The 25,796-nt window shown below is 40.1% G+C and overlaps 1 protein-coding gene across 8 annotated transcripts in view; it reads right to left on the bottom strand.

Annotated features, from left to right (window-relative positions):
- The window catches only part of PHACTR1 (phosphatase and actin regulator 1), a 359,571-nt gene that overhangs the window by 166,143 nt on the left and 167,632 nt on the right, over nt 1–25,796 (bottom strand). Inside the window, exon 1 of one of the 8 annotated variants that reach the window (XR_014580389.1) lies at nt 17,221–22,375. The exons of the other annotated variants lie outside the window; for them this stretch is intronic. The gene's annotated coding sequence lies outside the window, so the exon portion shown is untranslated. Of the gene's footprint in view, nt 1–17,220; nt 22,376–25,796 lie in introns of those variants that run through there. 8 annotated transcript variants of the gene reach the window in all.

Genomic DNA, 25,796 nt, shown 5'->3' with positions numbered 1-25,796 from the left:
GCAGTTGTGTTTGAGGCGGTCTCAGAAGATCGTAAAATGTAAAACCTTTGGAAGACGTAAGTGTAGGGAAAGACAGAAAGCAAGTCCAGTAGAGTCAAACCCTGAGCAAGCTCAGACGAAGAACAAGAAACTGAGCTGAAGCAGCAAGCTAACTGTTTGCAAGGCGTAACGGAGGTACAAGTGACGGGAAATTCAGATGAGTAGGCAGGCAGGCAGAGATTCAGGAGGGAACACGAGGTGAGCGGAGGTAGCATTCAGCATGAAGAGAAAGCAGATAAAGGGAAGGAGGAGGAAAAGGGAGAAGATTAGAGAAGCTGTGAATAGACACTCTAGCTTTCAGGGTACCTTCGAACTGGCAGACCCTCTCAACCTTCAGAGGCTTCCCCACCACCAAAAAGCACTTTGTAATTACACATGAGCAGTGCAGAAACCTGGAATACCTAAGTGGCTGCAAAGGAAGACTAAGGCATGCTAGCAAAGCGGTAGGTGGAAGCTTTCATAAGCATCTGCCTCCACTGGACCTGACAGCAGCACACACTGTCAAATCTCACTTCAATAAGCTCTCACGTGTTTCTCAAATTAGGAAAAAAAAAAAAAAAAAAGACAACACAAATCCCTAGGAATAGCATGCAGTTTCTATACATATCTCCCAGTGAGCTAGCAGCTCACGGTACTGAAATAAAGCAAGAAGCCTCTGACAATATAATGAGCATCTTTGTCAATCTTTTCCTTCTTCAGCATAAACACAGACTCCTCTGAACAGCACAGAAATGAGCATGAGGAACCTTTCACTTTCTCTAAACAGCAGCAGAAAAGGATTCATACTCTCCTCATTTTAGCCCCCTACTATCTTTATTGCAGGGCCCAGTCATTTTTCACTGTCAGACCCCTATCTCTTAGTTGATGCTTCTACTTTCACTGTAGATTGGTAGGAAGCGTAACACATAGAGGGAAAGGTTTGGCTTTGCATGCCATCATTCCCTCGCTGTCCCCAGAGTTTAATGTAACCAGGCTAGTCTCGACAGTAACAACAGCCAATATATGTGCATTCAACAGATCTTTCTGAAAAAAGGCCATATTAAATATTGTTTGCCTCTTTAAAACCTTCAATAGCAGTCAACAAAAGAAGCTGGAGTGTGCTAAAGGATGCAAAGAAAGAACTGCATAATCAGTTCTTGCTGAAATTCTAGAACATATTTTTAAGTGCAATTTGCAGAGCTTTTTAACATCTGCTTGTTGGATAATTATAAAGCCTAATGATTCAGTTTGGATTTTACTAATTTTTCAGGATCTTTTATAACAGAAGGAAATACTAACAGAAAAAAAAAAAAGACATCGAATTCCTAGGAAGAGCATGCAGTTTGCATGCTATGTTGGCTCAAATCTAAATCAACTTTCCCAATGAAGTACTGTCATAGTGCATTACTAAATACCTATGCTACTCTTTGAAATCTTAGCCATCATGTATGCAAATTATTCATAAGAACTTAGTCCTAATGTGGTTTTTTTTTGGCGTGAGTTTTTATATTTTTATTTTCTGAGGTTTTACTGATCCAACTGCTCCATATCATAATATCTATCATACATCATAATGCCTATCTGCTGAAGCTTAAGCCTCCAGGAGACAAAGGTGGAGGTAGCACAAAAAGTAGGATTTTGTTTTTACTACTAGTTTGAACAGGAGTAGAATGTACAATGGAAGGACAAAGTAGAAAGTCTGCACAGTGGAAGAAATGCAGAAAAATAGTGTAATACCTACTGCAGATCTTTTTTGTTGCTTTGTATTACAGAAGTTCCAAGCCACCCCAGCAGACCTCAGGACTGCAGTATACAATGTACTCTGAATAAACATTTCAACAGACTTTTTGTCCTTTTCCTTCATGTTTCCTCTAAATGCAATAATCCTCTAAGCTTAAAGCATTCCAGCATCAAGACTCTGCTGACTCTAGGTGCATCACGAGGAGGCCACTATCAGATGGAAGCTTTCAATCAGTTTATGGATTATGACTGAAAATTTATCAATAAAATTTATACTAAGAGGCCAAATACATCTATGCTCCTTACATCACTATGAACAACTAAGTACTTTTGTTATTCATGAGCAGTATTTTTAGACCATGCTGAGAGAAAATCCAGGAGAGAATGCACAGTTTGCACTCTCTTGTGAGGCTTGTGCAGAAGCAGCCACTTCTGAATAAAAAGATAATTTTGTCTCCCCACAGAAGATTAAGGCTAGTTACTCATCTCCAACAGTAAAACGAAGTTGCCCAGGAAGGTTGTGAAATCTCCATCTCTGGAGCTTTTCAAGACTGGGGTGGACAAGTCCCCAAGCAGGTCTGATCTACTTAGACCTGCTTTAAGCTCCATAGCTCCCATCCTATCTAAATTATTCCACGATTCTAAAACACTCAGTCTCAGTCAATAATATCTTCCTCTGACTTGTACACCTTTGTGCTAACAACCACAAGCAGTCTAGCTAACAAGAGTGTCTATTGATTACCAAGCTGTAGCTTACGAAGAAACTTGTTGTGCTATGTATTCTTGCATTCTGCAGCTGCAAAGCAACTAGGCTCTCGCTAGCCTGGATAACAACTTTCAGACACTCAGCTGAGATATTAGAATGGGATGTGACCATCCTATAGCCCTTTGCTATAGGTGAGTTGTGCTCATGAGGATACACACAGCTTTTCAAAGTTTTCTTCAGAGATACCCTTTGGCTTTCTTCCTCACGGGACCTCCAGCAACTCTCTCATGCACTGAGATGAGATCTCATGCACTGTAAACTGCAAATTAGCTTTTCACATCAAAGTTCTACTTTTGTTCTGGCCATATTTCCACATTTTTCTAGCTGCTTTGAGTGATCCTGGACTATGAACATTTTGCATCTATGTCTTATAACCTTTCCTGATAGAGACTCCTCCACCACTTCAAACTGCCTCCATCTGAAAGAGTGTGCCCTCCACACTGTAGTTGCCAGAGGAGAAATATCCTGGGAAATACACCAAGTATGACATGACAAAGTGTGTGCTGCACTGGTTGCCTGATGGACCGCTATCTTTATGCCTGTGCAGAAACACAGAGGTGCAAATTGAAAGGATTCCATCTTACAAGGTAAGGTGCTAGCTGTCATTGCATGTGAGAGAGAAGGAATTTTGTGAGCCTGATCTGGCCTCCCACTGGAGGCACAAAGACCAGTAAGGGAGAACAAGTATTTGTTTTGCTCTTTCTCTTGTTCTTCTGACCAAACTAGGACTTAAAAGCAAAGAAGGTGCTGAAGGTGCAACAAGAACATGGGCTGTAGAGAATGAAGCAGCTTATTATAAAGCTATTATGAATAGTTGGCTTGCTGCTTAGCTAGGGGATAACAAGGTTAGCAAATGGTGATAATGAATGGTTGAAGGGGTTTTATAATGATATGGAAAGATTTTCATCTTTATATCACACACGTTGAATTCAGGTCGTCAGCACCAACTGAACGTGAATGCCACATGATTTATTTCATCAGGCTGTGTGGAATGAGTTTGGTCTCTTGTAAGCTCTTTGGGACAAAGGCTTATTCATAAGTAATTATCCGTAATAAGGACCTCAACTTGCATGATGAACTGCTTTATACAAGGTACTGTTCAAACAGCCCAACCTTGAAAAGGCTGTGATTCAACTAGATACAACTGCAGAAGTATCACCTGCATTTAAGTATGACAAAGAAAAAGACGCATAGCTTGTCCAGTGTGTTACAGAAATCGTGTCAGAGCTTTACTTGAATCCAAATTCAATTACAAGGCAGTTCTTCCTGTCTGGCCATTTAGAAATTGCACAGTGCATGTCAGAGGCACAACTGCAGTCTACATAAAGAAGCAAAGAACACAAGGTGCCCTTTACTAGCCCCTGTGTTCAACAGTTTTCACCACCACCACCACCCCCAGTGAGAAAGAGAAGGTGTTATCAAGGAAAGGCAGCAGCTTCTGGCTCACTAACAAGAGCTATAAACATTATCTTCACACACCTGACAACTGCCTCTTCTGCTGGGTTAATATCATGGAAGCCCTGGGATTTGCAAGTCACAACTTGTAGTTCAGCTCCTTACCAGAAATTTTCAGCAACTCAGAATTATGAGTCCTGTATTTTTCATGTTTTGGGAACAGTAAATGAAAGTCCATGAGAAAAGAAGAGGTTAGTGGTAGTGCAGAATGGAGACTTGGTTAAGGGGCCAAACACAGGTAGGAGAATTGGAGGATAAATGGAAGCTAGAAAAACCAGTTGAGCTTAGTAGATGAAAGAAGATAAAACAAAGTCAAGAGATAAGGAACTAACACAGAGAGACCCTAGAGGAATGGCAGTGACCTGACAAATCAATGTGGTTATCCTGATGAAATCAATTGATATTGCCACTGACCTCTCACTGACTTAAAAAAACATGCACTGCAGTGCTTAATCGAAGCAATGTTTCTCTGCTTCATGCTCTACTTTGAGCCTGTGCAATGAGACCCGATGAGGCACTTGCAGCAGTATAATCATGTTGAGTAATGGGACTTTCCACACTGAATTTCCTTGGGTCTCAAAATGTTTACCACAAAACCAACAGTGTGGAGGGGAGCAGGTGGGATGCTAGTCAGTCTTCAGTTGTGTATTGTAGATTGCACAGTCCGTACTATTAGATTTTGTGTTTTGACAATTCACCCGAAGAGAAAGTAGTTACAATTATAAGAAGTTTGAAGCATGGACTTCAGGAGCAGGTTTTGAGGACTTGTAAATGAGAAACTTTGTCTCCAAGGCAGGAATGTGCTAATTCAGGTATGAGTAAGTAACATTAATCAAAGCATCTCATGGAGGAGGTGGAAGGAAATGTCCCGGTGGCTAGAAAGAAGCACATTTTTGTAAGGAGGATGAAGTAGAAACAAAAGAGTATAGCTTTGGCACAGGAGGTGATCTCTTTTCCTTCATTTATTCCCACCTTTTCTCCCCATCCTCTGAGGAGAACAGAGAGAAGCAGGCATTTTGGACAACAGAGCACAGGAAAACAATTCTGTCTCGATTTGGGAAAAAAGTTAGAAGCTAGCTAGGATGTCAAACCACAGTTAAGGAACTTCTATAACTCAAAAATACTGCTGTGTTCTGCTACCTTATCTTTCTGATGTTTTGTTCTGCTGTTAAAAGCCTATGGATGAAATAAATCTATTATCTTTACATTTGGTCTGCTGTCACATTTGGCTCTGAGCATTTCTGCTGCACAGTAATGATAACACTGGGACCCTTGAACAAACACCAAGATTTCTAATGCATAGCCCCAGGATCTCCAAAGGCATGCAGACGTCCAGTTGCAGAGGTGGTGATGCTAGGTTTTAGAAGATGAAGTATCATCCAGGGATAAACAATTAAAAAGAGAATACTAGATTTTGGGAAAATAATAGGGAAAATAGAAGGTCCTGAAGATCCTGAGGAGTGAAAGACAATATCCACAACCTGTGTTTTTCTTCACATTCTTTGAAATTGAATATGGTTGTTCAGCTTTAGAACACGAAGCTCAACTGTTTCACAGAAGCAACTCAGAAAATACATTTTGCCTGTGCATAATAGATACTTGTAAAGTTTAGCATGATTCTCCCATGTGTCAGTAGAGTTGGGAGATGCTGCAAGCATGGCTCATTCACCTCAATTGATAAGAAGCATGGGACTATTTGAGATGAGAGACACTGTAATACCTCTTAGCCCCAACGGCCTAAATCAGTGTTGGTTGATGTTCTGTAACTGATCAACTTCCAATTGTCTACTGGTTGGGAAGATAGGCAATAAAACAAAATACTTGCAGTGATCACACAAAAAACTCTGTTTAGTCAGCATTTAAATTATGATTACAGAGTGATTGCTGTTGCTGTTTTTTTGGTTTGTTTTGTTTTTTGTAATTTTTAATTTGTTTCATGCATTGCCTTCTGATACCTTTGGCTACAATAGGTGCCTGGAACCACAGGGTCTGATTAGACAAAGGTCTTTTATAGAATGTGAAAACATCCTTCAAACATGGTAGTCCAAATAAAGGTTTTTGATAATACAAGCCTTACAAAAATAGGTTTTCAGGAAATAATGAATCTACGCAGTTGTGATGACTTAGAAGAATGGGAAAAAGTCACAATGCAAGCTTTGTGTCTGTCTGCTTGATATACCTTTATAATTTTAATCTTTAGAAGCATTCTGTGCAGATTGCTGTGCTCAGAAACAAAACACATTGAAATTCAAACCAAAGATCCTGAAACAAACCCTACCACAGTAAGTATGCTGGCACACATTAATATTCTAGGTCAATGAAGCTTATTCTAAGCAAAACATCTGGAGCATTGTAAATCCATCTTTCTTTAAAAACTAAGTATATGCTGAACTTCTTTTCATTTCTTTAAGATTCCATTTAATTACAGTCCTAATCAATGCCATTTTGCAAAACCATCTCCTGTACAACATCCCCCATTAAAAATTAAATCTTTGTTGTTCTCTCTCATTCTATTGAAAGTAGTTTTTCAGGGCAGAGCATTAAAATCTTAAGTTCTGGTGAGTAGCACTGATTTTTGATGCAAATACAGAATTTAAATGCTGGTATATGGTCAGAAAGTTTTAGAATTCATTCATGCCTTCCTCTGATTTTTTTTTCCATCCTCTGAGCTGGATTGAAACAAACATTTATAATATGTAAGGCTAGCTTCAGATCTAGGCAAAGAAATTAATCTTCTTTGCTTCTTAGGCTTCTTAAAGGTAGTCATTTATACCAGAAATGAAATGGAAAAGGGAGGAGTTCTCCTACCCCATTAAGCTGCTGAAAAATTATTTAAATAAGCATTCAATATATTTTGTCTGCTTTTGACTAAGTCAAACTGGGCATCTTTGGAGAATAAACTTTCTTGGTGAAGAACCAATACTACCAAATCCTGGCTATAAAATACTGTACAAGCAACCTCCCCTCCTCCCTCTTATGGAAACAAATGCAACCAAAGAGCATTTCTCCTATGCTCTGTACACCCAGACAGCCACCACGCCTCAAGATTTAAGAATATAAGGCTGTGCTGCTAGATCATTTACCCCCAAAAGCAAACAAACAAATCAGGCACACCTCGAAAATATATTCCTTTACCCACAATACTTGGAGGTCTTTCCTAAAGCAGATGCCCCATACTGAAGTCTGATAACTATCCTCTTTCATTCACAAAAATCACTTTGGCTTTGTCTTATAGTAAAATCATTTTCCTAAAATTGTGTCAGCTCTACAGCAGCTCTCCTTTTCCCAATAAATGTGCAAAGTAACTACTATAAAGTTAATGCCCGGATTAATGTGGAATCAAACTCCCCTGCCATACTAGGCTGGATGCAAATACATACAAACATTGCTGTACAACGTGTCTTGCTTTGTTCAGTATGAAGCAAGTGATCCCAAGACTACAAATCTGACTACAAATCTACAAATGTAATTTTCAAAGAAAAACAACTTACAACCTCTCCGGCTATGCTATGGGAAGTTCAATTCAAAGAGATTGTTTGATTTTCTTGAATCTTATATTGTATAATGATGGCCTCCTATGTAATATTTTAGACATAAATATTATTTTATGGATGCATAGTCATGAAGAGATACTACTGAATTCTAGCAAGGATGGCAGAGTTCCGTCCTTAAGTAGCATGAGCCCATTAGAAGGGTGATTAGTAGAGCATCACTGAAATGCCAAAATCTCTCAAGACAGACAACTGTCAAAAGTTTAGCTAAACTGCATAAACAAACACAGAATCCCCAAAGAAAATATTACTATTTATAATTACACTACAGTAATTACACTGGAGGCCTAAGAGGTACGAGGGCTAGTCACTGTAATAAAAAGTCAGGAATAGTCTGTGTCCCATTACAAACAGATACTTGCTTTGCAGGTAAATAACTGAGACAGAGAAATGGTTTGCACAAATTCATGGAATATCTAAGATAAAGCTACAAAACAGACAATGCATGAGAGCAGCTTGTGATGGTGACTCCAGTCAGTTCTTGTGGAAGACACATTCACTGAGAAGTCTCCCAATATCTCTGAAAGAAGTGGCTCTGAGTTGCCACTTCAGGCCAATGACCTGCATTTTCTTTAAAAGAGACCTCTACAGAGGGCAATGCATGGCTGCACCCGGATACATGGAGCAAAACATTATCTGGAAGAACTATTGTGCTAATGCATTGTGCCATGCAGACATACTGTTAGCTGGCTGTGAGAAGCAGAAGAAAGAGACAGTATTTGCCAACTTCCCCACGATCTGTGGCAACAGCTAGCAACAGCTGCCTACTGAAAAGAAATAGTGAACGTGCATGGATTGTGGCAGGCTGTGTACAAGCTTTTATACCAAGATGCAGAAGCAGCATCTCAGAGGTGGCTTTCTAGGATACTTGTTTTCTTTATTTCTTTCCTTTTCTAAAAATGAACAACCAAGCCCTATTCTGGCTCTTAGAAGAAGCTGCCCAAAGATGAGGTTTCTGGTGGTATGAAGGCTTCTTTTGCTATTGCACAGACCTTTGTTTTTCTCAGTTTTGTAGTAGCATCCATGCATTACACAGAAAAACGAATACATTGTTTGCCTAGAGTATCCCTAAGGGAGCAGAGGTCTGGAATATCTTCATCCCATTTGCTGCCCTAGGGCTGATTGCTAGCCTGCACCCGCCATTCATGGGAACTGAACATCAGCTGCCCAGCAATAAAAGCTCCTGCAAAGAGAACATGTTTTACAGAAAAATATGAAGAGAAAAAAATATATAATTATCCAGTCACATTAGAGACAGTGAGATCCTCCCAGCTTTCCAGCCAGGTACAATTAGCAATTGTTATAAACATTCAATGAGTTAATTACAGCAGCAACTTTCCATTACGTTTCAAAGGGAATATATTAGGTGGTGGAGGACATCAGAAAATGTAAAGTAGTACTTTTATTTAAAGACAAGCAGAAACAATAGCGGAGTAAGCAGTGTATGCCCATGCCCCCCATGACTCCCCAGCAGCACACCTACCTACCGTGCCAGTTGCTGCTGAGCTCCTTCAGGAGGCTCTGCACCACAGAGCACCTCTTCACCCTTTGTGCATATAGGCTTTGCTCACAAAAAGAGACCTGAAGCCCCAGCATGCTCAAAATATACCTCTGCCCCCATGCAGAAACTCATCTAATCAGCCAAGTAGCCCCAGAAAGTGTGCTTGAAGGTACATCAACCAAATCTAATGATGCAACTGCCATCCACTGCTCTCCTACTCCAATATGTTTGGAAGTGGCTTAAAGAAGATATGACTGCTAGCAGTAACCACTTTTCACTTTGAACACTGGAGTGCTGATAATTTCCTTAGCTTTTTTTGTCTTGTTTTTTAAAGCTACTTACTAGCAAAGATTAATGACTGTCTCTGTGAAATAAGAAGAGGACAGAGAAAAATGTGGGGAAGATTGCTAAGCATAGCTAAAACTTGTGCATCTCTATGTGAATCCTACTTTGATGCAGCAGCTTTGATTTGCTGCAGAAACATATTTTTAGCATGGTGTGAGATACTCATTTGTATCAAGACAATTGATAAATTGATGCCTGCCATAACAGCTGACAACATCTAGTACCTCGAGCTTTTGTGGTTCATTATGCTCTCAAGAGTGCTCAGGTCTGCATTCAATTATGTGTTACCAGAAAGTAATTTCAGCTTCAAGTAGTGATTGTAGACTTGTTGATCCTGCTAAGTACAGCCAATGAAAATATTCCTGTTGAGTTTCAGTTGGTGCCCAGTCCCTTCTTTCTCTGGCAGCCAGGTATTTCATTACAACAGACAGAGACCTGCACTGCTGGGATGCTCCTGGAAGGTTAACCTACAGCTGACAGAAAACCACCATTTCTCCGATAAAAATGAAACAGCATACATGTATTTTGGGCTCTCCTTTTTCAGGCTATCTGGAGAAAGGGCCTTCACTGAAGGAACAGGTACTCCATTCAGATGAAGGGAATATGCCCTATTTTGGCACCCCCAAATGGTAAATGCATTCGTTGCTAAAAGAACATACATTCTCTGTCTCAAAAATGACAAGCATACAAAAAAGATCAGGAATGTATTAGGAAAGTTATAAAGATAGCATTTCTTCCTCTGTAGCCCTAAACAAGGCTGAGTAATGACACGTTATTACCCTCCTCTGGAGATGTCTGTCAGCTATACTGCTACTTGCTTGGGGGAATGGGATGAAAGCAAGCTGAACACAAACTGTCCCCTGCCTTCAAACACTGCAAGTGCCAGCCATGCTCACCACATCCCTGCCACTCTTCAGTGCCCAAACTCAATGCAGAACTCAACACCACTCCACCCTCAACTGGTGGTTCATTTGCCAGCATTAGGTATAAATAATTACCTTCTCCAGCGCTTTGCCAATGACACCCTACAGGTGCTGGGAGGAATCTGGACCTACATTCTTAGACAAGTGTGGATGTTCACACAATTCAGAAAGCTGGCCTGAGAAACTGAGCCACACCTTTTGTCCACTGATGTTACATATACCTAGTTCTAGACAACGCACTTCTGTTTCAAGGAGAAAAAACTCCCTTTGCAAACTAGTTCCCAATGCAAACTTAATATTTGGTTGCACTCTTCAATGGATACTGTTTTTTGCTGTCTTATCACTTGCAATCTGAGGTTTTGATGTAATGAAAGCTTCTCTATAAAAACTGCTCAGAGACTTCAGAAGAATTATGTTTCCTTAATGGAATGTCACCAGATTATGATTAATTTGCCATTCCTTGAGGTCTCAGAGAAAGATGATTTAAAAAAGAAAACAAATAACAACGGCAAATCTGAAGGCCTGCATTTACAAATATGACTAACAACTATGACTAACCCAACTTGAACCACACAAAAGATTTTCAAAAGCAAGGCGGTGAGGATTTTCTAAAAGGCAGCTCCCAATGTGTTCAGCTGACCACACTGACAAACAAAACACCGATTATTTGGGAAACGGAAGCCTAAAACCCACCAATTTTAATCTCCTCATCAAATACTAACCCTGAAATGAAGCTGTGGACTTTCTTGGGGACAGTCACGTAAATGACAGAAGCATGGTTTCAAGTGCAGCAATTATACCAACAACTTCCTCAGGGAAAAGCAATTTGTAAGCAAGAAAGCTCAGATATAAAACAGGTCAAAGACACTCCAATATGACACAGAAGCCACAAAGACCTGAAAACAACAGATCAATCAAACAGCTTAAAAAACCCACCAGTACTGTTCTTCTGAGAAGTCATGCATCAGAAATAGAAAGATGAACACACACAGGGCTGACTGCCAAGTAATCACTTCTCCTGCAAACCAAGGCTCTGTGCAACTCATGTGAGAGAAGTACACACCCCTTTCCTAACTAGGGAAGGGGTTAGTATACAGCCTGCCAGTTCACTGAGGTAGACCTTTTAGGGCCCAATCCACATTGGTGAAAGAAGGGGTTAATTTCCTTGATTTTTATTTATTTATTCATTTTAGGGAGAAAAAAAACAGCAAACCACTTTTAAACACCATGGCATATAACTGCTTCTGCTATTTAAGGCATCTGTAAACAACTGATAAGGATGCCACCATTTATTTATCTCTGCAGATGGCTTCCTGTCTTGGCAGATGGAAGAAAACTACCACCGCAGGGTTAAAGGAGGTTTCTCAATCTGAGGTTAGTCACTCCTGCTGCTTATGATACATACTTGGGCCTTGGAGCTACTGCATCTAGATGGTTTGTGAAAGGGACAGCTTCTTTCATGCTGAACTATGCTCAACTCACCTCCCAGGCACAAACATGTCTGTACAGATGAAACCTCCCCACATCATTTTCTCCCTGTGAAGTGAGCAGTTAAGATTAAGTCCATGAAAAACTTGAGCAAAACAGGTAACTTCAAACTACAGGTGGCCACAGCTTGGGAGCAGCAGCAGAATCAACTGGCTTCTCAATGCTAATGATCCCTCCAGCATCCTACTGTGCTCATTTCAAGACCTGAAGTTTTCCCCAGGAGATGCAAATGTGATCTGGGTCAGGTCTCCAGTGAGTAGATCAGCTTGGTCTTTGTGAATTGGAGAAAGTACATTCAGCTAGTTATGTCATTTGGATCTGGTTTTTTTGTTTGTTTGTTTGTTTAAATAAAAAAAAAGATGCTCAAAAGCCTTATATGCTTAAACACACACCTTTCTTTCCTATTCCCTTGTTTCAGATACTTTTACTACAGTTAAAATTCAACAGAGAAGTCATCTACTCTCCCCCTTGTCCTTTCCCACAAAAAAGAAAAGTCAGTAAGGCATAGTTGAGCATAAAATAATACTAAAACTCTTGGCTGTCTGGATCAGCACTATGCAGGCAGTAAAACTGAAAGAAATCTCATTAGCATGACATAACAGTCATTTATAATAAGCAAGATTTAATGTTATGTACCACAGCCTGACTAATTTGCAGACATTTCTATTAGTGGGAATGGTGCTCTACAAGTCTCAAGTTTTAGTTCATTGCACCACATTGAGCAGAAGATGGGTAAGGTGCAAGGAGAGAGATTCATCTCTGTGTAACTCCACTGACTCCAAAAGCAGATCCATGTCATTCTTGGAAAGGCTCTGACTTGATGTCAAACACATGAAGACTCTGAGGGATCCTCCAGATGACCATTTTCCAGCAGGACATTGAAGATGTTTTTGTTTTGCTTTTTTAAACTGTCTTCCCACTACATTTATCAGTGTATATAAACTATTGAAATGAAAAAGATGAATCTCCATGCTTCAAAACGTTTTAGGATAAATTCACACTTGAACAGTCAGATAAGTGCCATAGGGCAAACGCACATCACGGAAAACGAGGCTTGTAGTCCTCTCTGCCATTACATCTGAAAAGGTGGTGTATTTTCTGAAAATATAACATTTTTCTAGGAAAGCTTTTCTTTGCAGTGCTCAGCAAAACTCAGCTTCCCACTGCAGAAGTTAAAAACAAACAAACAAACAAACAAAAAACAACAGGAAAAAAAGCGCTTGCATACAGTCCCTCTTTACAGGGAATCTCCCAAATCTCTTCTACAGCTTTAAAAACTAACAATCTAAATTCTCCAAAGTTAAATCTTGCTTACTTTCACACTAAGCTGCTAAAAGATGGAGCACAATTTTAACATTAAACCATTAAATTGAGCAACCTGACATCCTGAAGTCCCTTCAAATCTCAGATATTCTGTAATGCTAAGTAGTGTTGGTTTACTCAAAAATCAATTTTGCTATGTTGGAAGATAATTCTGGGAAAAGTAGTTTAACTCAAGCTGAACATCCCTGAAAAACTAGATTCAGAAAAACAGCATGAAAAATTTGAGAGTAATGTTCCAATTTGTTTTGATACAGAATAAAGTCTGGGCAATCACATGGGTCTTTTATTCCTATTTCACTGTCCTGAAATAACTCAAAGTGAGACAAGAATTATTTTCAAGTAAAAATATTACTTCTTCCATACTGTCGGCTTCCCCTCATCTCTCTGTTTCTTTGCATCTGTCCTGGGACAGGGGAAACAACCATTAAACAAGTCAAAAAATGTTCTCCCTTTCTGCAAGAAGAGTTCTTTTTCACTACAGGTGTACTCAAAAAAGTTTTTACCATTCTCTTAAATTGTCAACAGCATTGTGGATCTATGGTGATCTCTGACAATTGGTTAAGAGAATTAGAAAACCAGGTACATGTTGCTATTTCTTATAGATGTTTTGGCACAGCTCAAGACCAAGACTAGGTGAAACAAGAATAATTCAGAGGCAGAAATACTGAAGTGCTGGTCAGACTCACAGCTACAGTTAGCTCCGTTCTTCAACTGCAGGTAGATTTGGTGGCTCCTCTATTATAAAAATATAATCCTGCATGGATTTTTTTTTTCTTTTCCTTTCAGGTTACTACTAAACCACAGACTTTCTAACAAGCATATTTGTCCCTCTACCAGCTTGATAGGCTGTCAAAAACTCTGAAGACACCTTCTGTTCTACTATCTCACAGTGGTAGGATTAAAAAGCTTGAAGAATTTTGACTTTACTCACATACTTATTATGGTCTATTGCTTGAAGTTCTAGGCAAAAATTAGTAAATTCTATTTTGTTTCTCAATCTACTTCATCATACCCTAACTCTTCTGTTGGGTCAGAATTGTTCTTCTAATCAACATATACAAGATTGCGTTAGACTGCTCCCTTCTTTCGTCACCTAGCACAGTTTCCTTGGAACAGTTCTCATTTGCAGATCATTTATCCAACAAAGTGTGACAGTTCCTTCAGAGGGATTCTCATCTTCAGTTAGACTGACTACCATTTAAGAAAATTGATGGGTCAATGCTTTCCTAGCTATCAGCTCCTAACTCTTACTGCCTTCAGTGGAGGTAATACATGGAAATAAGAATGACTATGCTGAAAGCAATATCAGATCATTCAACTCCTGATCTCAGCTCCTGGGGTGAGGAGTATGACAAAGGTTCTGTAAGGAGAAAGTCAAATTATTCTTTTTTTCTTCTTCAAAAGATACTATAGTGATATGCTGTTAGCTACCTGTAGGCCTATTTGAAGAGCTTCCTTGATAGCTGTGAACACATTTGATTACACAGATGGCCCATGTAACTTCACTAAGCAATGGCATTAAACAAGTGATAAATATATCTGTAAGTATCTTCCTGAGGAGACTCCCCTACAGAGTGATGCCATTCAGTGGTGTAGGTCACAGGAAAAGCAACATTCTCCACTAGCTGCATCCCAAGAAGATGAAAACAGAAGAAACGACAAACTGCTTCTCAGTTTCAACTGACCACAGTCTATATTTTGGGACCAGAAAAAACAGGGTTGCAGACTCAGAATGAGATAAAAGAGCTTTACAAGGCCCAGCTCTGCTTCTCAGGAACAGTAGTGCAGCGAGTGTAGCTCTGCTAACACATACATTAGTAAGGGCAGCAGGGTTGGGTCACATCACCACTACATCTGTTGTGCAATGCAGTGACAGCTACAGATATAAAAGATGCCTCCTACTTACCAAAGTTTTAGCTGAAGCCTTTTTACAGTGAATAACTCCATGAAGAAAAAAATTCAGGGAAAAGATCTAGCAAGTAGTGTAAACCCTGACAAACCTCCAAATACACAGCACTGTGAACAACACTTTTATTATGGAGGACTAACAATCATGTTCCACATTTTATTTTGTGTTCCCAAGTTTATTTACAAACTAGCTTATATGTTGTTCAGTGACGACATCACCCACCACCAAAATTTTCCTCCCTCTAAAGTAGAAGATATCCACACAGCAACTTCATAAAATAAATACTAGATACCACCACTTAAAATACAAGCTAGAATAGTACAGAAGAAAAATGTAACTATCCAAGCTAACATAAGGTCAGGTCATGACAAGCAAGGAAAATAAAGAAAAAATTAAAACAGGAAAGCTGTTATTTTGCTTTGCTGGAATGAGTTAGTGGGTAAAACACTGGCCAATTTGTTTTGCATTTCCAGTTCTTTTCCAAATTACTTCTTTGACGTTGACTAAGTTGTTTAGTCTTTCCAGACTCCAAATGCCACTATTTTAGTAATTGGATGCCCCGCACTGTTATGAATATCTGAGTTTCAACATCTGTATTTATCCACAACAGAGAAGTACATAGAGCAGAATACCTACTTTGCTCCATACCATGAACATGCATATATTTACCTATCCATTACATAGGTTTATAAACATGGCATCCTACGTCAGCAACCAGCCTCTCCATTCCCAGCTATGTTTTAGAACAGCTTGACCCAGAAACCCACGTGACATCTTACAATTTTCCCATGTCTCAGTTTCTTCATGTGAAGTAGAACAGGCAAATATCACTGTTTACCACTGAGAGAGAATGGAAGACTAATTCCATACTTAAAATCTGTGATTAAAGCTACGACAGAGATGACCAGTCTGTTGTGAAAGCACTGCCTTCTTTACCTGCAGTAAAAGACTGTTTCTGCACTTTCTCTCTACTCTCAGATCTTAATTTGTCCCTAGCTCCTTTTTACAGTTTCATAGACGCTGTAGGTCTGCATAATCACAGAGCACAGAATAAGCATAAAATGGACTTGAAATCCAAACTCTATTTCCCAGTGCATTCTCTGCCATCTTTCCAAACAAGGCTTTTCTCCTCTCCCTGCCTGTGCTCTCCCCCACATCCCCTTGGCTACATGCTTCTCCAATTTGCATGCAGATGTAAAGACACTGGTTTTGGTAGCCACCAGGCACACATAAAATACAGCTGTATTGTCCATCTTCCTGCACTAGGTTCAAAATCGTATGTCAACAACATGACTAAAAAAAAAAATCAGCAGCAGAACATCATTTCCCCCTGCCTCAGCATTTTCTCACCCTTTCCCAAGCTTCTCTGCAAAAGAGGGCTGAGAAAAGTACCACTGGGTTTTTTCAGGTCTTCTGGATAACTTTCTATGGCATCTCCATCATGTGTGCTGCTATTCAGCAGTTACTGCAGATCTCAGTTGCAGTGGATTTGCAAGTCAATCCTCTATCTGTAAATCCCAGATGGCTCAGTGATTTTTAGCACAGCTATTGATCTCCACATTCATACATACCGGCTTCTGGGCAAACACACCCAGCTGCTATCATCACCCACATCCAACTGCCACAAGCAGAAATGAGGACTTTGTGAACCCAAATGCTATCTGCTAATAATACTACCACTGCGAGAAATAAAACTAGTCAGGAACAAGCACATGGTTTGTGCATTTGCCTACCTGATAGAGATCACAAGGCTGCGTCCACACTCCTTCCCTCGCTCTGCAACAGCTGTGCCTTCTGAAGCTGAGCAACAGCCTCCTTAAGTCTTGTGCTCTGGAAATGCACACACTCTACGCACAGCCATCCAGCCTTGCAGTGCCAGACAGCCCCTTCTCCTCCAGCCTCAGCCAGTCGAAAAACAAGTTACAATTCAACGTCCTGCTCCCATATGAAAGGAAGATACAGAGGTCAGAACAATCAATGCAATTAACTGTCCTGAAAACAGCACAAGGCTTTTTGTAAAATGGGAACATTTAATCCGGCCCTTCCCCCTGCTTCCCATATATTACCTATAAATAAAGAGGGTCTTGAGTGGATCCCTGCATGCTTTATGCCAGATTCTCTCTGCTTCTCCCTCTGTCCCACACCACTGCATAACAGAGTTAGGCTCCCAGCCGATGTGGGACGCCATGACTGCTGCTTACCTCCAGAAGGCAGTGACTCCCTGCTCCACGCTGAGGTCTCCAAGTAGCCATTTGCTCTGACAAACTTTAGATGAAACCACTTTTGGAGACAGAATGTTGTTGTAGGGGAAAGGGAACAAGCCAATGCTCCAGTTAGCCTTCCCTCCCCGCCCATGCTCTTCCCCTCAAATCACAGAGCTTGGTACCATAAATCAAGCCTTCACAGAGCTGCGGCAGTAGTAGTAGATTTCAGACAAAGTGGCACGGGTACTGTATACTACCACCGCACATTTGTGTTTTAAACACTGTTTGTTGAGCTTTTTAATATGCAGTTTGTCTCCTCCTGCAGGGAATTACTCAGGCAGCCAGTCACATGGCCTGCAGCAACAAAATTATATAATTCACACCGGGCTAAGGCTCTTCAGGGTTCTGGTCTGGAAATCAGAGGGGGGAGAATATAAATAAACCCACGTGATGACAAGGGAATGGTGTCTTTATGTGATTAGCACTTTGCAACTCCACCAGCCTGCACTCACACAGGGCTTGCTGTCACAGAAAACTCAGCTATATAGTAAACCTCACCTATGTTAGAAAGGAACCTGTTCGTACATGAAGCTGAAAATAAGCCAGCAAACAGCCTGCAACATATCCTCAGTAAGGGAATGGCCACCAAGTGGAAGAGGATATGTATGCATGCAAATTTATCAGATTTGGGGGACGGTGGAGGTTTCAATAGTATAAAAACAGATTAAACTTAAATTTAAATTTAAGTCCTATACAAGCCTTCTCCAATGTTCAAATTGGTTCACAACCATGAAGACATTTCAGGGTTTCATAAAGTCTGAAGTGATTTGATACACACATTTGGATCTGTGATCTTGCGTTAGACCACCTCCACCATAATACTCTGTAAAGTTTTTACTGTGCAGAATATAACAAAATTAGCATGGAGTGGTTTATAAATGCAAACGCAGCACAGAGACCCTCCTGGCCTTTGTCACTGTGGGATCAAACATGGAATTTCCACCTGACTTAAAACATAGTCCAAGTCATTTTCTCCCCACTCGTGCCCAAATTTAAGGAGCATCTGGATTCATTGCTTTGGTGCTTCTGACTGTAATGACAGACTTCTGCAGCTATGGGTTGCACCTGCCATTGGCATGGCCAGGAAAGATGTTAGGATGTGAGCCCCTGAAAGATCTGCAGCTCTGGTGGATGCCGTCATGTTCCCCTTCCACATGTTGTTATGGATATTCCTCAGGTTTCCCTTGCCACCAGGACCACACAATGCTCCATTTGCTCCAGTTGATAGACTTCTTCCAGCTCATTTTCAACTTCTTTCACCAAATTGCTTGTAATATTTCTACCTTGACCATAGTTTTGCTTATTGTTTTCTTTCTGTTTAAGTTGTTTAACGAGCCAGTCTCATTTTACCAACTCACTGATTTTATGGATTATTTCACTTAATTGTTCATTCTCTCCTCCCAGGCTGTCCCCTTCCCCACTCCCAACACCAAACATGCACTGCTTCCAGAAGTCTTGTCTCTGCATCCAAGCCCCTGAACAACACAGTTCCTACCTGTACCTCTCCTTATTATCAGGGATATTATTTATGCTGCCAGAAGGCATCCACATGCCAGCCACAGATCATGACTCCACTTGTGGAGGAACAACTCCTCAGAGCCATGCCTCTCCTCTGGTCCATGATTCCTGTCCCTCTGAAACATTCCTACTGATCCAATCCTGCCAGATGCACTTGTATGCACAAATCCTTCACTGGCCACGCAGCCTTTCCAACGTGCCCACCAATTGCTACGTACCATCATTCTCCTCCAAGGAAGCAACTAAGGGTGACCAACCATCATGGCTACAAGAGTCAGCGCTCTGGAAAATGAATGCAGGAAAAAGAAGCTCCAGTAGGGAAATGTGCATTCCTGACCTCGCCATTCACGTCGTCTTTTTATTCATTCTACTCTGGTGATGTTTTTGGTTAGGGTGATACAAGTGCTTGTTGATCTCCCAGACAGAGATCACCTGAACCCAGAGCATGGCTGTCTCTCAGGATTCCCGTACTTTTTTCCTCTCTGGAAAACTTCACACTTTGGGTACGACACCACCCCAACACTCATCTCTCCAGCAAGCTGCCCTCTCCTTACCCATGCTGTTTACTCCCACAAAGTATGCACAGGAAAACCAACATGAAATTAACATTCACCACAAAAATGGAAAAATATGCCTCTAAAAAAACAGATGGAAATAAAAAAGGAAATGCTGTTGAAGGCAATTTGGGTGTGGAAGTGGGAGTCTCCAGATTCACGAGGACTCAGTGATGGGGGGCTTTGCCTCTTTTTATTGTAAAGATGCCTTTACAATAAAGAGAGAAGAGGAGCTTAAAAACAGAGCAGAGTTCATACAGTGGGGACTTGAATCAAAATCTATGACCTTCCTTATTTAAAGGCAGCAGCAGCATGTTCTGCAGTTGCCCATTATAAATCACCAGCTGAACAAGAAGCGAGACAGATGGGCCAGTGCCACTGAGTACCTTCCCAACTGTTAGGAAAGCAATGCCTGATGTTCATCTCATGAAAATTTTTGGTGTTCTGACATGAAGCATCACCCAGTTTCATCTCCAGAGGCCAGTACTTGACTGCTCCAGTACCAAGGGCAGCAAGGAGGTCCTCTCTGTTGAGGTCTCCACCTCTCAACCCAATCTTTGATTCTCTAGCCTCGTCTACATCGCAACTCAGGTTTGTTGTTTATAACCACTGCTTAGAAATGCAAAGCATACTCTCATGAATGGCATCAGCATTTACAAAAGCATCTGATGTTTCCTCTTGCCAATTTCATCATGCGCAATTAAAAAAAAAAAAAGCCTGCCAGATCTTAAATATTAATATTTGAAAAACAGTAATAGATATAGAAGAACATTCTGTTTGACTGTGTTTTGATTCACTCTGTGTAGCTGGTCTATTTTTAGATTTTCTGTGCTTAAAAATCAAAATCAAAAGTCTGAGATTATTGTATGATGGCATGATCCCAGGAGATGGGCTTCTAAGAAAAACCTCATCATGAAGTCATGTGTTGTGCTGCACACAAAGGCTGAACATTTTGGGCAGTCATCAGCATTAGTGCAGCTTCACTGGGTTCACTCAACTGCATGTCCAAACCAGTTGTATTCGGTTTCCACATGATAAATACGAAAAAATAAAACCCATTTCAACAGAAATGTAAAAGACTAAGACAGATCAAGGTGGAAATTGGCAAAAAAACATCCAGCATCAAGCAGAACTTTTGTGAAACAGACAGCAATACTTTAATTTTGCTAGAAGACATTCTTAATGCTGTATCTCAGAGAAGCAAGCCCATCAAATTATTTTTCATTTCCTCAGTATAACAATTTTCCTTTTATAAATAATCCAAAACTTTGTCTACTTCAAGCCCCTGAGAAATAACGTGAAAGTAATGCCTAGTAGAATTTTAATGACACAGAGAGATTTACTGAAGATTAAATTTGATTAAGCATCACTAAGTAATGAGGTATTTCAGGGAACTATAACATAGTGAGGGAGCTTCTGAATTCAGTCTTTAGTCTGTAGGACCTTAAGTAATTTACCAATATAGTTAGTATAAATGTTTCACACAAGCAACTTAAATGGATGTTTAAAAAAAGGTCCACAGCATAAATATTCTTAGCATTAAAAAGCCATATGTCAGAGATAAGTCACAAACAAAAATGCCTTGGAAACAATATAAATACTTATACAGCTGCTTTCCTTTTCCCAAACTTTCAGAGGAAAAAGAAACTGATTAATCCTTACAGCATTCCTTTGAAATTCAGTCAGAATTTACTACTCTTCTTTTCCAGATAGGCAGTCTGAGGTAGGACAGTCAAATTGTTTGGCGAAAGCCACAGGGAAAGCCAAGGCTAAAAAATCAAATGCATTTTAACAGCTAACATGTTTCCAGACCCATGTCTTGTATCATTCTTAATGAGTCACCCATCTCTTTAACAAACTGTGTACTAAGAGCCTGTTCCAGTTCCAGTGACTTGAGCAGGTTTTCATCATGCTCCCCTCTCGTGGGTTCTCTGTGCAGAGCCTGCCACAGTGCAGTCCCCTTCCCACCTGGCTATTAGACAATATCTTAGTGCAGCTAATTTAGCAAAGATCTTCATGCTGTGTAGTGTAATTTAATAAGAAGGAGGCTTTCCACTGTCTTGCATCATATACAGTTTTGGCTATCCACTCAGAGATACAATACTGTACAAAAGGAATTTGGATGCTGTGCCACATCAGAAGTGTAAATTCTGTAGAGCACACACATTACACAGGCATTCTTATTTTCTGAATACTTTCTTTGTGGCATTATACTTCATTAAAATGTAAGTTTTTACCAAATCCTTCCCAATGAGGATGACAATATATCTCTCTGTATTGAAGAAGAGAAGTATCTCCTGTATATATATGGAAGATTTTGGGAGAAGAGATGTATCTTTGAGTCTACATGAAGAATAAGTACATTGTTCAACCATAAATGTTTGTGATGTCCTTTGTAATATACAGACAGCTAGACTAGGGCAGAAGTACAGACTGAGTGGCTTGGCGTGATAGTGTATGAGTTTCCCCTGTCTAATCACCCAGATGCTATAGCCAGAGCCATAACAAAAGCAAGACAATGAAAATTGCTGGTCCTTAGTAGCCTTTGGAAGTGGGATGACAAATGGGACCAAACATAGTTAAGCTCTGTTAACTGCTATAGAAAGGTAGGCTGCAGGTTCACAAAAGCCAAGCAACTGGCATTCAGAAAGAATAGGAAGAAGCAGCAAACATGATTAGACTTGGCTTCAAGGTCAAATCTAAAAGCAACAGTAGAAAAGCAGTTCAAGCCATAGGGAGAAATCATTATTCTGTTGACGCCTCCATACCTTGGCTCCAGATAGTGGCCAACAACTGGGAAGTGAAGTTAACCCCCTGCAGGTAAGCTGACTTCTGTGGTGTATTTGATGAAAAGACTTCTTTAAAAGCTCTGGGCTGTTTACCTAAAGCTCTTTGTAATGACAGGAATTTCAAGAAAACCCACATTACCCTAACAGTGAATCTTAATATAAACAAGACTAATTTTCTTCTTTTCTCATTTATGGCCTAGAACTGCCTATGCAATAAATAAATAAATAAATAATAATAATACCTGGGTTAAATTCTCTCACCTTAGCTTGCGTGTAGGTCCACTGTATTCGGGTGCTCTTGGGATAATAAGTGTGAGACAGAGGAAGACAGTGGGGATAACTAGCAAAGCAGAATTACCAAGACAAGACTATTACCTGGCTTTGATATGGATATTGGATGCAAGGGTCATTTGAAGCGTCTTCAATGCTAACACTGGTGGCTTTCACAAAAAAAGAAAATGGAAGAGACAGATCTCTCACATCTTTTCCAGATGTGTATTTATAGAACTTGCTACACACTGAACAAGGGAGGTTTAAAATGGGATCAAAGGTAAAACAAAGCAGCTGAAGAGAGCTGCTCACACTTTTGGATGGTGGCAATGTAACACGCATGATAATAGGATACTTCAAATGGCAAAGTTCTGGGAGCACATGAGAATGGGAAATGAAATGGCCAATATAGAGTACAGATAGTGACGGAATGTCATGTAGGCTCAAGTCTTGCCTAAGACAGCTCCAGAGAAGTGCAACAGGGCAAATTCCGTAACAGGCAAGATCAGGAAGAAGGGCTGGGAAAAGGAAAGCTTTGTCTGCTAGAGAAAGAGCTTGCTCTTCAGGGCCCAAGAACCTCACATAAGTCTCCAAACCTAGGTTTTAAGTTCTGTGCACAGTGTGGCAATCAGACAAACCCTTAATATTCATGGCCCTAGGGAGAATTAAGTGTCTGTGAATTATGGCTTAAGTGACCTGAAAAATAGCCGTGAGCTCTTGAGAAGGTCTGTTTTTCAGTGAGCTGAGATCAGGTGGATGCAGTAGCAAAATACCTTAGAAATGATTATACTTTATTTTCCTAGGGACTGAAAGAGACCAGAGGAATAATCTTCTCTGACCTCCTGTTTAAGAAGATTAAGTGTCAGAAAACATATTCAGAAAGCACCTCACTCCAACCCTTCTGAGCTTCTAAGACAAAGAAAGTACCCAGCACATCCAGATTGTTGGCCAGAAATATTTGTGCAAACAAATTTATTTTCTTCCTTTGAGCAAAGTCACGAACAAAAGCTTCTTTTTCTTTCTGGTACCAGAAGCCAGCAACCATTAACTGGAGAAAAATACACGTTTGAGCACTACCTGTGGGGAGATTTTGGAAATCCAGTCTGTGGGAGTGTCCTGCCTCTGGAATACATGTACCCAACAAAAGTGTAATTGAGCACTGTGCTGGCCAAGTTTGCTGTCATAAATAAATCCAAAGGGCTGGATCTGAAGTCAGTTGCAGGAGATATTGGATTTGACTCATACTCTTAACTCCAGACCTTGGGTCCAATCCCAGCAGTGAACCCATAAGGAGTGGGGTATGTAGGTGGAGTTGTGAAATAAACCTGCAGGCTTCTCTTCTGTCTTGCTCAGCTGGCTTCAATTACTTCAAGCAAAATCTGCCTCCTAGTACTTCTTGTTATTTTTAGCTTATGCCTCTTTTAAACTCTCAAGTATTTAAACTATTCCTTTCATGGTCACGTAGGGACTGCCTAGGAAAACACAATAAAATACTCATAAGTTATCTCCACTATATCCAATATAACATCCTGCAGAAATAGTGACTTTTCATTGTAACACCCATCAAAGGGCCACCATGAAAGACTCACCTATGAAATGAAACATCACACTGCCACTTACAATAATTTATCATAGGAGTAAAGAAGAAAAAGTGGGAAACTAGTAAGTCTTCCTTAAATTACTGTAAGGACATCAAAACTAATAATTCTACAAAAGACACTCTTCATCTATGTGCTATAGGTTGTGAAAAGGATGGAGAAAATGTTGGAAGAGTAAAACTTGAGGGAACAGGCAGAACAGATTGAATCAGCAATTATCAGTACTGAGGATAAAATTAACTTTTTGATCTTTTAGAACACAGATTCAAACTTCATTCCAACTATGGCGTCTTTAATACACCTCTGCTTTCTAACTTTTCAGAGAAATGCTTTTGTTCTCTTATTTAACATTTGAGAGAGCACAAACTGCGGTACTTGTGCAGATGAAAAAAAACATTTGCACGGTTCAAAAATAATGTTGAAAAGAAACCATACAAATTTTTCCTCAGTAACTACAAAACCCTGGCACAATACCAAGAGCTCACTTAAGATTAATGCACTGCAGATTATGCAATACGCACTGGAGGAATCAACTTTAGAAAGAAATGCCTTCCTCCCTTGTATTTGTGGACCATCTCAAGGACACAGAGCAGTCTTGTTTTTGGGAACCCCACTGAAATAACGGAGAATGAGGTTCTCCTTTTGTCTTACTCTAACATGTTCTCCTGTGGTCCACAGCCCTTTGAGACATACAACCTCACCCTTAGGTTGCATGCACCATGGTGCAGTTGTTGAAAGCCGTCCAGCTTTCCTCATCTGTTATGTACACTTATAGAGAGCGCACAATACAGTCTACTGCTTTGTTTCCTTTGAAAATACTGTGGCCGAAAGCATTTATTGCTCTCACATCAGTAGGCCCGTGTTTATCACATCAAGGATCACCTCATGATTAGTATGGCACTTAGTAAAATGTCAAAGCTGGCTAACATGACTAGTACTCAGACTTCAGTTTGTCCATAAAGCTACCTTGCAATGCACTGAGAGCATCTTGCCTTCCACATCCTGGAAATCAGCGGTCTTTTTGCTTCTCTGATCTCAAATTTGAATAAATAGCATCCCAACTCCTAAAAGAAGAAAGTGCTCTCATGTATCACAAAGGTTTTTGGTTTAAGTTCATACAAAATAAATAAATAAATAAATAAATCTGAACCTAAACTGAACTCACAGAAAAAAAGCCACCTAGCTGAATTCAGCTGAAGAGTTGGTGTCTGATATGCCACAAATCAATGACAACACATATGAACCACTCTCAGAAGCATCAAAGAGAAAAGGTCACACCTCCACAAAGGGAGATGCTGTAGGAACCTCTCTGCAGAGATCTACATAGGGTTTTATTCTACTCTGAACAGGGCTTTCAAACAACCCAGAACTGTGTGTCACGCCAGTAGCTGCTACAAACAGGTTAAAGCCCTTTGTGCACCAACCCTCTCACGTTGAACACCAATTTGTGACCAAAGAAAGGCACAATTATTAATGTTGAGACAAAGCAAACAAAACAATAATTTGAGCTCTGCAGAGCTACCGTTTTTAAAAACTTCACTAAAATCCTTTTTTTTTTTTAAATCTTCTAAATTTTAAAATTTAAAATCTTCTAAAATTTAAAAATCTTCTTTTTTTTTTTAAAAAAAAAAAAGATTTCCCACCAGTTGCTTGTGTGTGATCAACAATTTCTCAAGCAGTCTCCTTACTTCAGGGCAAGCAGGAGTAGTACTATGAATTGTTTCACGCTGTCAATGTACAATCTGTGCACCTCTGTATTTGCTGGTCTTCCTTTAAAAAATGGC

The sequence above is a fragment of the Anser anser genome, assembly GCF_964211835.1.
Source record: "Anser anser genome assembly, chromosome: 2".
Classification (NCBI taxonomy): Eukaryota; Metazoa; Chordata; class Aves; order Anseriformes; family Anatidae; genus Anser; species Anser anser.
This window is presented reverse-complemented; position numbering and strand designations above follow the sequence as displayed.